At 52.5% G+C, this 12,500-nt stretch overlaps 2 non-coding genes and 1 pseudogene across 2 annotated transcripts; all 3 read left to right on the forward strand.

The window, feature by feature from the left end:
* The first annotated feature begins 2,159 nt into the window (after positions 1-2,159).
* On the forward strand, positions 2,160-4,052 carry LOC126320517 (small subunit ribosomal RNA). The gene has a single exon (XR_007558118.1). It is a non-coding gene; the product is annotated as a small subunit ribosomal RNA (ribosomal RNA).
* Positions 4,053-4,407: 355 nt separating this feature from the next.
* Positions 4,408-4,562, forward strand: LOC126320505 (5.8S ribosomal RNA). The gene has a single exon (XR_007558107.1). It is a non-coding gene; the product is annotated as a 5.8S ribosomal RNA (ribosomal RNA).
* A 188-nt stretch (positions 4,563-4,750) lies between these two features.
* LOC126320539 (large subunit ribosomal RNA) lies at positions 4,751-7,743 on the forward strand (annotated as a pseudogene).
* Positions 7,744-12,500: the final 4,757 nt, after the last annotated feature.

Consider the following 12,500-nt stretch of genomic DNA (forward strand, 5'->3'; position numbering starts at 1 on the left):
ACACTGCACCTTAACCTAACTTACACTGCACCTTAACCTAAGTTACACTGCACCTTAACCTAACTTACACTGCACCTTAACCTAACTTACACTGCACCTTAACCTAACTTACACTGCACCTTAACCTAACTTACACTGCACCTTAACCTAACTTACACTGCACCTTAACCTAACTTACACTGCACCTTAACCTAACTTACACTGCACCTTAACCTAACTTACACTGCACCTTAACCTAACTTACACTGCACCTTAACCTAACTTACACTGCACCTTAACCTAACTTACACTGCACCTTAACCTAACTTACACTGCACCTTAACTGTCACATGTAACGTCACAGGAATGTAGCTTTGCCTAACAGCAACCCTCTGAACATAGTTCACTGCTTGGATCCTCTGGTGTCATGTGTATTTCTTGATGCCATGGTGCGTACCCTCACATAAAGGTCTTTCGAGTGTTGCGTACTTTCTACACAGTCCCGCTAACCACTGGAAGGGTGTACCGCTACAGAACGAATATCGCCCTCCCCTCCTGCCCTTCCAAGCTGGTCGGTCAGGCGTTTGTTTGTGAAATGAGCCTTGCAGCTGTTCAGTTGCATTCGGTTGTCGATGCAGTCAGTGTACGTTGTGGTACGGCCTGTGTGGACTGTCCGCTGATGTACGCGTAACCCACACTGATCATCCGTCGTTACGTACTGAGTGACATAATGTGGCACATGCTTGACCGTACACCGGCTGCGCCCTACAATGGCGAATCATAAGGGCCATATGTTGTGCACGATGCTACTTGTCTCGTCTCCCCATTACAGCGAGATTGCACTGTTGTACGCCGTACAGACATGTGGTAAGTAGGTACGGACGAAAGTATTGCATGTTGGCCCCCCCCCCCCTCCTCCCTCTGCCGGGAATCAGCGTGAGCCGTCTGTTGATGTAGCGACGAGGGTTTTCCTATTTAATCGTATTGCCCCACACAACATGATAGCACGGTGGACCGCGTTCCACATCTGCGACATGCTACAGAGGCCGGTTGACAGTCGACCGCGCAAGGGACATTGCACACGTGCGCGGACCATCTTCCACGTGTTCTCTCGTGTACATGCCGCAGTGTGTATGTGGGCTGATGTAGCGTGTCGTGACACATAACATGCAGGCATGCCAGAATCGTAGATTTCGCAAATGTAGATTGACGTATACGTTTGCTGCCAAAGATCCGCAAATGAACTGGAAATCAGTTGTTGAGCGGTTGTTCGCGCTGCAGGTGCATCGGTGATAGCGACGATCGGTACATCTGTGAACCGGTTGTTTCGGCGGTACCCGCCATGCCCCCGAACCTGAGTTGGCCATGTGGGTATGAAGCGATACGAGGCTGTGGCTTGGCGGGACAGTCCCCGGCCGGTGAGGGGGGGCCGCCCGGCGTGCTGGCCGCGCGCTGCGTGAGCGCACGCACTACAGCCGGCTGGTGGGGGGCGCCCAGTGGCAGGAGCGCCGGCCGACGGGCCCGGCTGGCGTCCCAGCTATGCGCCGGCGCACCCTGCGCGCGGCGCCAGGCGGCCAAAGTGGGTTCTGTCGAGCCCGGTGCGAAGCGCGGTGGACATCTGCAGTGTGCTGGTCCGATTGCGGACTGTGTGCGTTGAGGATGCGCCGCCGCCCGGCACTCGGCGTCGCGACGCCGTCTGCTGCTCGGTCGCCCCCAGCGGTTCTCGCAGGTGGTTTGTATCGCAGCTCTGCGGACGTGTTGGCGCGTGCGCTGTGCTGGGAGAGTTCGCTTCTGCACCCAAGTGGGGCTTTGCCCTTCTGTGGCGCTGGCGTTGGAGCTGCCGGTCACCGTAGGTGGCGCGTGTTGTTTCCCGCCGGCAATGCCACGACAGCACGCTCCCGGGCCTCTGTCGGCAGCGGCAAGCTCAGTTGGGAGCACGGGTGTTCGCACTGAAAGCGTCTACTCGCCTATCTCCGGGCGATTGCGCCTCTCTCGAACCCGACCAAGTACTTAGGACGGCGCTGCGCGCCGCCGGGACCTGAGAGGGTTTCGAGGTGTATCGTGCAGGGGAGCTCAGCCTCCTCCTGTTTGCAGAATAATTGAGCGGACGCTTGCGTGTTCGCGCGGGCCCTCGGGACACACTCCCGGGCGGCCGGCTGCTCAGCTCTCGTTGACGCAGCTCCCTGGTTGATCCTGCCAGTAGTCATATGCTTGTCTCAAAGATTAAGCCATGCATGTCTCAGTACAAGCCGCATTAAGGTGAAACCGCGAATGGCTCATTAAATCAGTTATGGTTCCTTAGATCGTACCCACGTTACTTGGATAACTGTGGTAATTCTAGAGCTAATACATGCAAACAGAGTCCCGACCAGAGATGGAAGGGACGCTTTTATTAGATCAAAACCAATCGGATTGGCTCGTCTGGTCCGTTTGCCTTGGTGACTCTGAATAACTTTGGGCTGATCGCACGGTCCTCGTACCGGCGACGCATCTTTCAAATGTCTGCCTTATCAACTGTCGATGGTAGGTTCTGCGCCTACCATGGTTGTAACGGGTAACGGGGAATCAGGGTTCGATTCCGGAGAGGGAGCCTGAGAAACGGCTACCACATCCAAGGAAGGCAGCAGGCGCGCAAATTACCCACTCCCGGCACGGGGAGGTAGTGACGAAAAATAACGATACGGGACTCATCCGAGGCCCCGTAATCGGAATGAGTACACTTTAAATCCTTTAACGAGTATCTATTGGAGGGCAAGTCTGGTGCCAGCAGCCGCGGTAATTCCAGCTCCAATAGCGTATATTAAAGTTGTTGCGGTTAAAAAGCTCGTAGTTGGATTTGTGTCCCACGCTGTTGGTTCACCGCCCGTCGGTGTTTAACTGGCATGTATCGTGGGACGTCCTGCCGGTGGGGCGAGCCGAAGGCGTGCTTGCGCGTCCCGAGGCGGACCCCGTTGAAATCCTACCAGGGTGCTCTTAGTTGAGTGTCTCGGTGGGCCGGCACGTTTACTTTGAACAAATTAGAGTGCTTAAAGCAGGCAAGCCCGCCTGAATACTGTGTGCATGGAATAATGGAATAGGACCTCGGTTCTATTTTGTTGGTTTTCGGAACCCGAGGTAATGATTAATAGGGACAGGCGGGGGCATTCGTATTGCGACGTTAGAGGTGAAATTCTTGGATCGTCGCAAGACGAACAGAAGCGAAAGCATTTGCCAAGTATGTTTTCATTAATCAAGAACGAAAGTTAGAGGTTCGAAGGCGATCAGATACCGCCCTAGTTCTAACCATAAACGATGCCAGCCAGCGATCCGCCGCAGTTCCTCCGATGACTCGGCGGGCAGCCTCCGGGAAACCAAAGCTTTTGGGTTCCGGGGGAAGTATGGTTGCAAAGCTGAAACTTAAAGGAATTGACGGAAGGGCACCACCAGGAGTGGAGCCTGCGGCTTAATTTGACTCAACACGGGAAACCTCACCAGGCCCGGACACCGGAAGGATTGACAGATTGATAGCTCTTTCTTGATTCGGTGGGTGGTGGTGCATGGCCGTTCTTAGTTGGTGGAGCGATTTGTCTGGTTAATTCCGATAACGAACGAGACTCTAGCCTGCTAACTAGTCGCGTGACATCCTTCGTGCTGTCAGCGATTACTTTTCTTCTTAGAGGGACAGGCGGCTTCTAGCCGCACGAGATTGAGCAATAACAGGTCTGTGATGCCCTTAGATGTTCTGGGCCGCACGCGCGCTACACTGAAGGAATCAGCGTGTCTTCCTAGGCCGAAAGGTCGGGGTAACCCGCTGAACCTCCTTCGTGCTAGGGATTGGGGCTTGCAATTGTTCCCCATGAACGAGGAATTCCCAGTAAGCGCGAGTCATAAGCTCGCGTTGATTACGTCCCTGCCCTTTGTACACACCGCCCGTCGCTACTACCGATTGAATGATTTAGTGAGGTCTTCGGACTGGTACGCGGCATCGACTCTGTCGTTGCCGATGCTACCGGAAAGATGACCAAACTTGATCATTTAGAGGAAGTAAAAGTCGTAACAAGGTTTCCGTAGGTGAACCTGCGGAAGGATCATTACCGACTAGACTGCATGTCTTTCGATGTGCGTGTCGTGTCGCGCAACACGCTACCTGTACGGCAGTAGCCGTGCGCCGCGTGCGGAACCACGCGTGCCTCTCAAAACTAGCGCAAGTGTTGTTGTGTGGTACGACCGCTGAAGCTCTGGAGCGGCTGGCCTGCGGCACCTGGCGCCTGGCGCCGGTTTTGAATGACTTTCGCCCGAGTGCCTGTCCGCTCCGGTGTGGAGCCGTACGACGCCCATCGGCCGTCAGGCCGTTGGACACAAAGTAATGGAACAGGGGCCGTCAAACGCCTCAGTCCCGCCTCTGCAACTGTCTTGAAAGAGACGGTGGAGAACTGAAAAGATAAAGATCACCCAGGACGGTGGATCACTCGGCTCGTGGGTCGATGAAGAACGCAGCAAATTGCGCGTCGACATGTGAACTGCAGGACACATGAACATCGACGTTTCGAACGCACATTGCGGTCCATGGATTCCGTTCCCGGGCCACGTCTGGCTGAGGGTCGGCTACGTATACTGAAGCGCGCGGCGTTTGTCCCGCTTCGGGCGCCTGGGAGTGTCGTGGTCGCCTGTGTGGCCGGCCGCGTCTCCTTAAACGTGCGATGCGCGCCCGTCGCCTGGCGGTTCGCATACCGGTGCTTTCTCGGTAGCGTGCACAGCCGGCTGGCGGTGTGGCGTGCGACACCTCGTACAACGACCTCAGAGCAGGCGAGACTACCCGCTGAATTTAAGCATATTACTAAGCGGAGGAAAAGAAACTAACAAGGATTCCCCCAGTAGCGGCGAGCGAACAGGGAAGAGTCCAGCACCGAACCCCGCAGGCTGCCGCCTGTCGTGGCATGTGGTGTTCGGGAGGGTCCACTACCCCGACGCCTCGCGCCGAGCCCAAGTCCAACTTGAATGAGGCCACGGCCCGTAGAGGGTGCCAGGCCCGTAGCGGCCGGTGCGAGCGTCGGCGGGACCTCTCCTTCGAGTCGGGTTGCTTGAGAGTGCAGCTCCAAGTGGGTGGTAAACTCCATCTGAGACTAAATATGACCACGAGACCGATAGCGAACAAGTACCGTGAGGGAAAGTTGAAAAGAACTTTGAAGAGAGAGTTCAAAAGTACGTGAAACCGTTCTGGGGTAAACGTGAGAAGTCCGAAAGGTCGAACGGGTGAGATTCACGCCCATCCGGCCACTGGCCCCCGCCCTCGGCAGATGGGGCCGGCCGCCCGCGCGGAGCAATCCGCGGCGGGGTCGTGTCCGGTTGCCTTTCCACTCGCCGCGGGGTGGGGCCGTTCCGGTGTGCGGTGGGCCGCACTTCTCCCCTAGTAGGACGTCGCGACCCGCTGGGTGCCGGCCTACGGCCCGGGTGCGCAGCCTGTCCTTCCGCGGGCCTCGGTTCGCGTCTGTTGGGCAGAGCCCCGGTGTCCTGGCTGGCTGCTCGGCGGTATATCTGGAGGAGTCGATTCGCCCCTTTGGGCGCTCGGGCTCCCGGCAAGCGCGCGCGGTTCTTCCCGGATGACGGACCTACCTGGCCCGGCCCCGGACCCGCGCCGCTGTTGGCTCGGGATGCTCTCGGGCGGAATAATCGCTCCCGTCAGCGGCGCTTCAGCTTTGGACAATTTCACGACCCGTCTTGAAACACGGACCAAGGAGTCTAACATGTGCGCGAGTCATTGGGCTGTACGAAACCTAAAGGCGTAATGAAAGTGAAGGTCTCGCCTTGCGCGGGCCGAGGGAGGATGGGGCTTCCCCGCCCTTCACGGGGCGGCGGCCTCCGCACTCCCGGGGCGTCTCGTCCTCATTGCGAGGTGAGGCGCACCTAGAGCGTACACGTTGGGACCCGAAAGATGGTGAACTATGCCTGGCCAGGACGAAGTCAGGGGAAACCCTGATGGAGGTCCGTAGCGATTCTGACGTGCAAATCGATCGTCGGAGCTGGGTATAGGGGCGAAAGACTAATCGAACCATCTAGTAGCTGGTTCCCTCCGAAGTTTCCCTCAGGATAGCTGGTGCTCGTACGAGTCTCATCCGGTAAAGCGAATGATTAGAGGCCTTGGGGCCGAAACGACCTCAACCTATTCTCAAACTTTAAATGGGTGAGATCTCCGGCTTGCTTGATATGCTGAAGCCGCGAGCAAACGACTCGGATCGGAGTGCCAAGTGGGCCACTTTTGGTAAGCAGAACTGGCGCTGTGGGATGAACCAAACGCCGAGTTAAGGCGCCCGAATCGACGCTCATGGGAAACCATGAAAGGCGTTGGTTGCTTAAGACAGCAGGACGGTGGCCATGGAAGTCGGAATCCGCTAAGGAGTGTGTAACAACTCACCTGCCGAAGCAACTAGCCCTGAAAATGGATGGCGCTGAAGCGTCGTGCCTATACTCGGCCGTCAGTCTGGCAGTCATGGCCGGTCCTCGCGGCCGGCCGCGAAGCCCTGACGAGTAGGAGGGTCGCGGCGGTGGGCGCAGAAGGGTCTGGGCGTGAGCCTGCCTGGAGCCGCCGTCGGTGCAGATCTTGGTGGTAGTAGCAAATACTCCAGCGAGGCCCTGGAGGGCTGACGCGGAGAAGGGTTTCGTGTGAACAGCCGTTGCACACGAGTCAGTCGATCCTAAGCCCTAGGAGAAATCCGATGTTGATGGGGGCCGTCATAGCATGATGCACTTTGTGCTGGCCCCCGTTGGGCGAAAGGGAATCCGGTTCCTATTCCGGAACCCGGCAGCGGAACCGATACAAGTCGGGCCCCTCTTTTAGAGATGCTCGTCGGGGTAACCCAAAAGGACCCGGAGACGCCGTCGGGAGATCGGGGAAGAGTTTTCTTTTCTGCATGAGCGTTCGAGTTCCCTGGAATCCTCTAGCAGGGAGATAGGGTTTGGAACGCGAAGAGCACCGCAGTTGCGGCGGTGTCCCGATCTTCCCCTCGGACCTTGAAAATCCGGGAGAGGGCCACGTGGAGGTGTCGCGCCGGTTCGTACCCATATCCGCAGCAGGTCTCCAAGGTGAAGAGCCTCTAGTCGATAGAATAATGTAGGTAAGGGAAGTCGGCAAATTGGATCCGTAACTTCGGGATAAGGATTGGCTCTGAGGATCGGGGCGTGTCGGGCTTGGTCGGGAAGTGGGTCAGCGCTAACGTGCCGGGCCTGGGCGAGGTGAGTGCCGTAGGGGTGCCGGTAAGTGCGGGCGTTTAGCGCGGGCGTGGTCTGCTCTCGCCGTTGGTTGGCCTCGTGCTGGCCGGCGGTGCAGGATGCGCGCGCCTGCGCGGCGTTCGCGCCCCGGTGCTTCAACCTGCGTGCAGGATCCGAGCTCGGTCCCGTGCCTTGGCCTCCCACGGATCTTCCTTGCTGCGAGGCCGCGTCCGCCTTAGCGTGCTCCTCCGGGGGCGCGCGGGTGCGCGGATTCTCTTCGGCCGCCATTCAACGATCAACTCAGAACTGGCACGGACTGGGGGAATCCGACTGTCTAATTAAAACAAAGCATTGCGATGGCCCTAGCGGGTGTTGACGCAATGTGATTTCTGCCCAGTGCTCTGAATGTCAACGTGAAGAAATTCAAGCAAGCGCGGGTAAACGGCGGGAGTAACTATGACTCTCTTAAGGTAGCCAAATGCCTCGTCATCTAATTAGTGACGCGCATGAATGGATTAACGAGATTCCCGCTGTCCCTATCTGCCGATTTGTATTTCATATGTAAATCGGCAGTAAAGTCAGCCACTGTGTCTAGAAAGTGCTATTTTGGTGGTCGTGCCTTGCTCTTTGTCTCGCGCGGTTCTCCGCGCGCACCGCATGCTTTTAGAAATCCGTTTCCATCCGAGTAGCTTCAATCGTTATCTAGCTTTCAAGCACACGGATGCATTCTTCAGGCTTTCCTCTAACGGACAGTGTGTAAATAAGTGAAGCTTTCATTGATATTTTTAAAGTTACAGGCGACCAAAGCGAAGAACGCGTGGTAACCACGTGGCGACCGGAAGTTGCCGATAGTCACCCAAAGATAGGGTGCTGGGGATAGTTCAAGACCACCGATTGATAGATGTTCTTGTACTCTATCAAACGACATAGAGAAACTGTGGTGTACCTTTCAGAATACAGCTGTTTAATTGATTTTCCTACGCGCGCGCACACGCGCCGTTGTTCTGCCGCGCCTATGCAGTAATCCGTTTGCATCCGCCCGACGATAGCCGATAGCTCTTGTGAACGCATTCACTGCTGTTCTCCATGTGACTCTCTATCCAAATATGAAAAGAGAAGTGCACATTATTTTGTGTGTTTAGGAGCTATAGGCATTGTAAGTGACGACATCGAAGCGGCCACGTGTCGGACCGCGCGCACATCGCGTCTCTGTAGTAATCCGCTTGCATCCACGTGACGGCTGTCGGTAGCAGGTTTGTATGCATGGGATTGTGTTCTCCATGTATCGTGCTATACAGTGATGTAGAGGGAAGCACTTTTATCCTCGTGAGATCTATAGTTACTGGTACTGCAAGCAAAGTTTCCGAAGCGGCCGCATGGTTGTCGGGAAGTGCAGATTTCTTAGGTTAAATCGTGCCTGTAGGAAACTATCAAACACGTGGTGCCGTACCCTTTTTCACCTCCATACTGTTGACATAAAGAACTAGTGGTTCCTCTGCCATAATATAGCAGCGGAACAGTATTTCTTTATGGACTACGCACACGCGCGGGCAACGTGGAAACGGGAAGGAACAGAGAACTCATCACTGAGTAGGGCTCTTATTGAAGAATTGTCCCTCTCGCTCGCCAGCCACCAATGATACCAGCCTTTCTGTCGACGTGTATAGTATGCCCTGACATTTCGGTAGGCCTGTCTTTACATCTTCTGTTGTCTGTTAGGTTAAAACACTCATTAACATGAGAAAGATCGCGTGCAACATGTGTCTGGAATTATGAAACTGTGTAACTATGTGTTAGGCTAGGAAAGGAAACTGTGTAACTATGTGTTAGGCTAGGAAAGGAAACCGAAAAGAATATCGAGTGCAGTGACAGCTCTCTTGCACGACGCCGATGGTAGGAAAATGTGTGTTAGGTTAGGAAATGTGACTGAAAAATAAACTTTTGCTGTTATCACATAAGTTTTTTTTTTTTTTTTTTTTCCATGCTAGATTAGGAAATACTCTCAGAGTAGCTAAGTCGTATGTGTATGTGTATGTGTATGTGTAGCTGTCAGCTCAGCATGAACGTCGGCGATAGGAAATAAACTCCTTGGTGATTTAGCATCGTAGGTTAGACGGGTCCCTTATACTTCTCATGTTATTATTAGGTTAGTAACTCTACTCTTTTTTTTTCTCTCTAGGTTAGGAACTCTACTTACGTAAGAAATATCCTGTACATGTGTGAAGGTGGAAGAGGATAGGATTAGGTTAGTAACTCTACTGTTCTTTCTTTAGGTTAGGAACTCTACTTACGTAAGAAATATCATGTACATGTGTGAAGGTGGAAGAGGATAATGCCTGACAATTAGAGAAACTTCCCTTAGAAGTTTTCTGTACCCTGTAGTGTTCTCATCACGGGTGGAAATCTAAGCCCTGAGGAACAGAAGAGCTCTGTAAAGCCGCCCCAGGATGGGGCCCAGTAAAGAAAATGTAGACACAGTAAAGGAACTGGGCCGAAACTCCATGAATCAAATTGACAAGGAAGGAACTAAGATATGTATCGACCATCAGGAAATGTCAAACATAAGAGAAGAGATGGAGGCGTTTCTGTTTAATGAGAACAACAAGATAAACAACGCCCAGAAGAAATTCATACTAGGGAAACTGTCAGTATACGAGCAGATACTGAAGAAATATGAAATGGAGATTCTAGAGCTATCAACAGAGCTGAGGTGTGTCAAGGCCACTGTAAATACATCTCCTGTACAAGTCGAGAGCTATGCCAGCAAGGCAGCGGCACAACCATCAATACCGAAAAACGAGCCCAGGAAAACCCAGCAACCAAAAGTTCTCATGATTAAACCAGCAGACGGAGTTCAGAAAACAGACAAAGAACTTCAAGAAACAGTAAGGACGCTAATCGCCACTTCACTAAAAGATGTGAGGATCTCAAAATGTAAGGCAGTAAAAGATAAAGGCATTGTTCTTGAGGTCCCAAATGATCAGGATGCAGAAAAAATAAGGAAGTGCGGAGACATAGCTCAGTCCGGAATTGCTATATCAGATCCAAAGAAAAGAAACCCAAAGGTAATCATCTTCGACGTCCCAAGACAGACAACAGAAGAGGAGCTGAAAACCGAGCTGTTTGAGAGAAACCTCTCCAGGCTCAACATATCTCAGGATGAGGTGATGGATGGCATGAAGGTGCTGTTCAAGACTGGCCCGAAGGAAAGGGAAGACGTAAACTTGGTTTTGGAGACAACACCAGAGCTCTGGAATAAACTAACACAGCAAGGCCGTGTGTACATAAACTGTACATCACATAAAGTGAAAAACTACAACAACATAAACAGGTGTTTCAAATGCCAGGGACATGGACACACAGCTGCCAAGTGCACAAGCGCGGAAAACATCTGTGGTCACTGCGCAGCATCTGGACACACCTACAAGGACTGCCCAATGAAAGATCAGCCAGCACACTGTGCAAACTGCAAGCGTGCTAAGAAGCCACACAACCATGCCGTAACAGAGAAATCCTGCCCAGAATATAACAAAGTCAAGGCCATAATAACCTACAGAACTGATTATGGCCAGTAGGGACGATGGGCCTCTGCAAACTGGAAGAAGACAAGGGACCAGCACACAGAACAATGTCATTAAGATTCTCCAAATAAATGGGCAAAGGGCAAAAGTAGTCCCAGACCAACTGGCACAGAGAATAAATGAAGAGAATGTGGATGTGCTGTTGATCCAGGAACCCTACTGCATAAACAACAAAGTAGTTGGCTATCCCCCAAATTACCAGCTCATCTATAGCGCCAAACACGGAGCAACAAAGGCAGCTATAGCAGCCCGGTCGCAGACACTAACAGCAATGCAGCTCACAAATTTCTGCAATAGGCACATGGCTGTTGCTAGTGTAAGTGGGAACTTTGGCGAGATCTACGCAGTTAGCCTCTATTGCCAATATGGTTCACCTGTAGATCAGTTCCTCAAAGAATTGGACGTCATCCTGGACAAACTGAGTGGGAAAGCAGTAGTCATAGGAGCTGACACAAATGCCAACTCACCAGTCTGGCACAGCCAAACAACAGACGAGGCAGGCAGAAAGTTGGAGGACTTTATCTCTCAACATGGTCTTCTAGTTATAAACGAGAGATCGCAGCTAACTACTTTCAGTGGGCCCAATGGGGAGAGTAACATCGATGTTACAATATGTACACCCTTAGCTGCCAGAATGCTGTGTAGGTGGATGGTACACGAGGAATGGACATCGAGTGACCACAGGGCAATCACTTATGAGGCCAGAGTACCACAGAGAATGAGGGCAAAAGAAGAACTTCCAAATTATAATACTAGCTGTGCAAAGTGGTCAATCTTTGATAGACAGCTCATCAGTGCCACAGAGAACTGGCTACAAAACCCACAGGAGGGGGTCAACGAAAAAGTAAACAGACTGCAGGTGGCAGTCTATGAGAGCTGTAAAAAATCAATGAGAAGGAAGAGACAGGTGCAAAATCCAGTACCATGGTGGAACACAAAGCTAGCAAACCTGCGGCGGGACACCATGTCTGCACGGCGATTACTACAACATACACGCAAAATTGAAAATGAAACTGCTCTGGTAGCTGCAAAGAGAAACTACAACAAAATTAAAAACCGGTTCAACAAGGAAATAGCCAAGGCAAAAGAAGAGACATGGAAGAAGTGGGTCTCTGACTGTGACAAAAACGATCCATGGGCCATAACGAGAAGAGTACTCCAGCCAAAATATGGCACAGAGAATGTTGTTAGCAACATTAAAACTGGGAACCAGACTCTTACCATGACATGGGAAGAGACTATAAAATCACTGCTCCAAACCCTCTTACCTGATGACGATGCGGATCAGGATAGTGAAGATCAGCTAGTTGTGAAACTCGAAAACGAGAGTTACAACAATGTGGAGCTAGATCCAGACTTCACAACTGAGGAAATAGGCGCTGCTATTAAGGCCTGCAAAGCAGGAAGAGCAACAGGTCCTGATGGCATCGATGATGCAGTAATCAAAAGGGTATGGCATACCAGCCCTCACCTCCTCTCAGAGATATATAACACCTGTCTGCGGGAAACGAGAGTCCCAGAAACATGGAAAAAAGGAAGATTGTGCATACTTCTGAAATCGGAGGACAAACCAAGGGATGAACCAAAATCCTACCGCCCAATATGCCTTCTCCCCATCCTAGGGAAAGTCCTAGAACGGCTAATTGTAAATCGTCTCGAGAAACGATATGAGGAATCGGACCTGAAGGCCCCAAATCAGTTTGGCTTCAGGAAAGGTGCTTCAACAGAGATGGCCATTAGGCAAGTACTAAGCCA

This window comes from Schistocerca gregaria, unplaced genomic scaffold, assembly GCF_023897955.1.
Source record: "Schistocerca gregaria isolate iqSchGreg1 unplaced genomic scaffold, iqSchGreg1.2 ptg000725l, whole genome shotgun sequence".
NCBI lineage: Eukaryota > Metazoa > Arthropoda > Insecta > Orthoptera > Acrididae > Schistocerca > Schistocerca gregaria.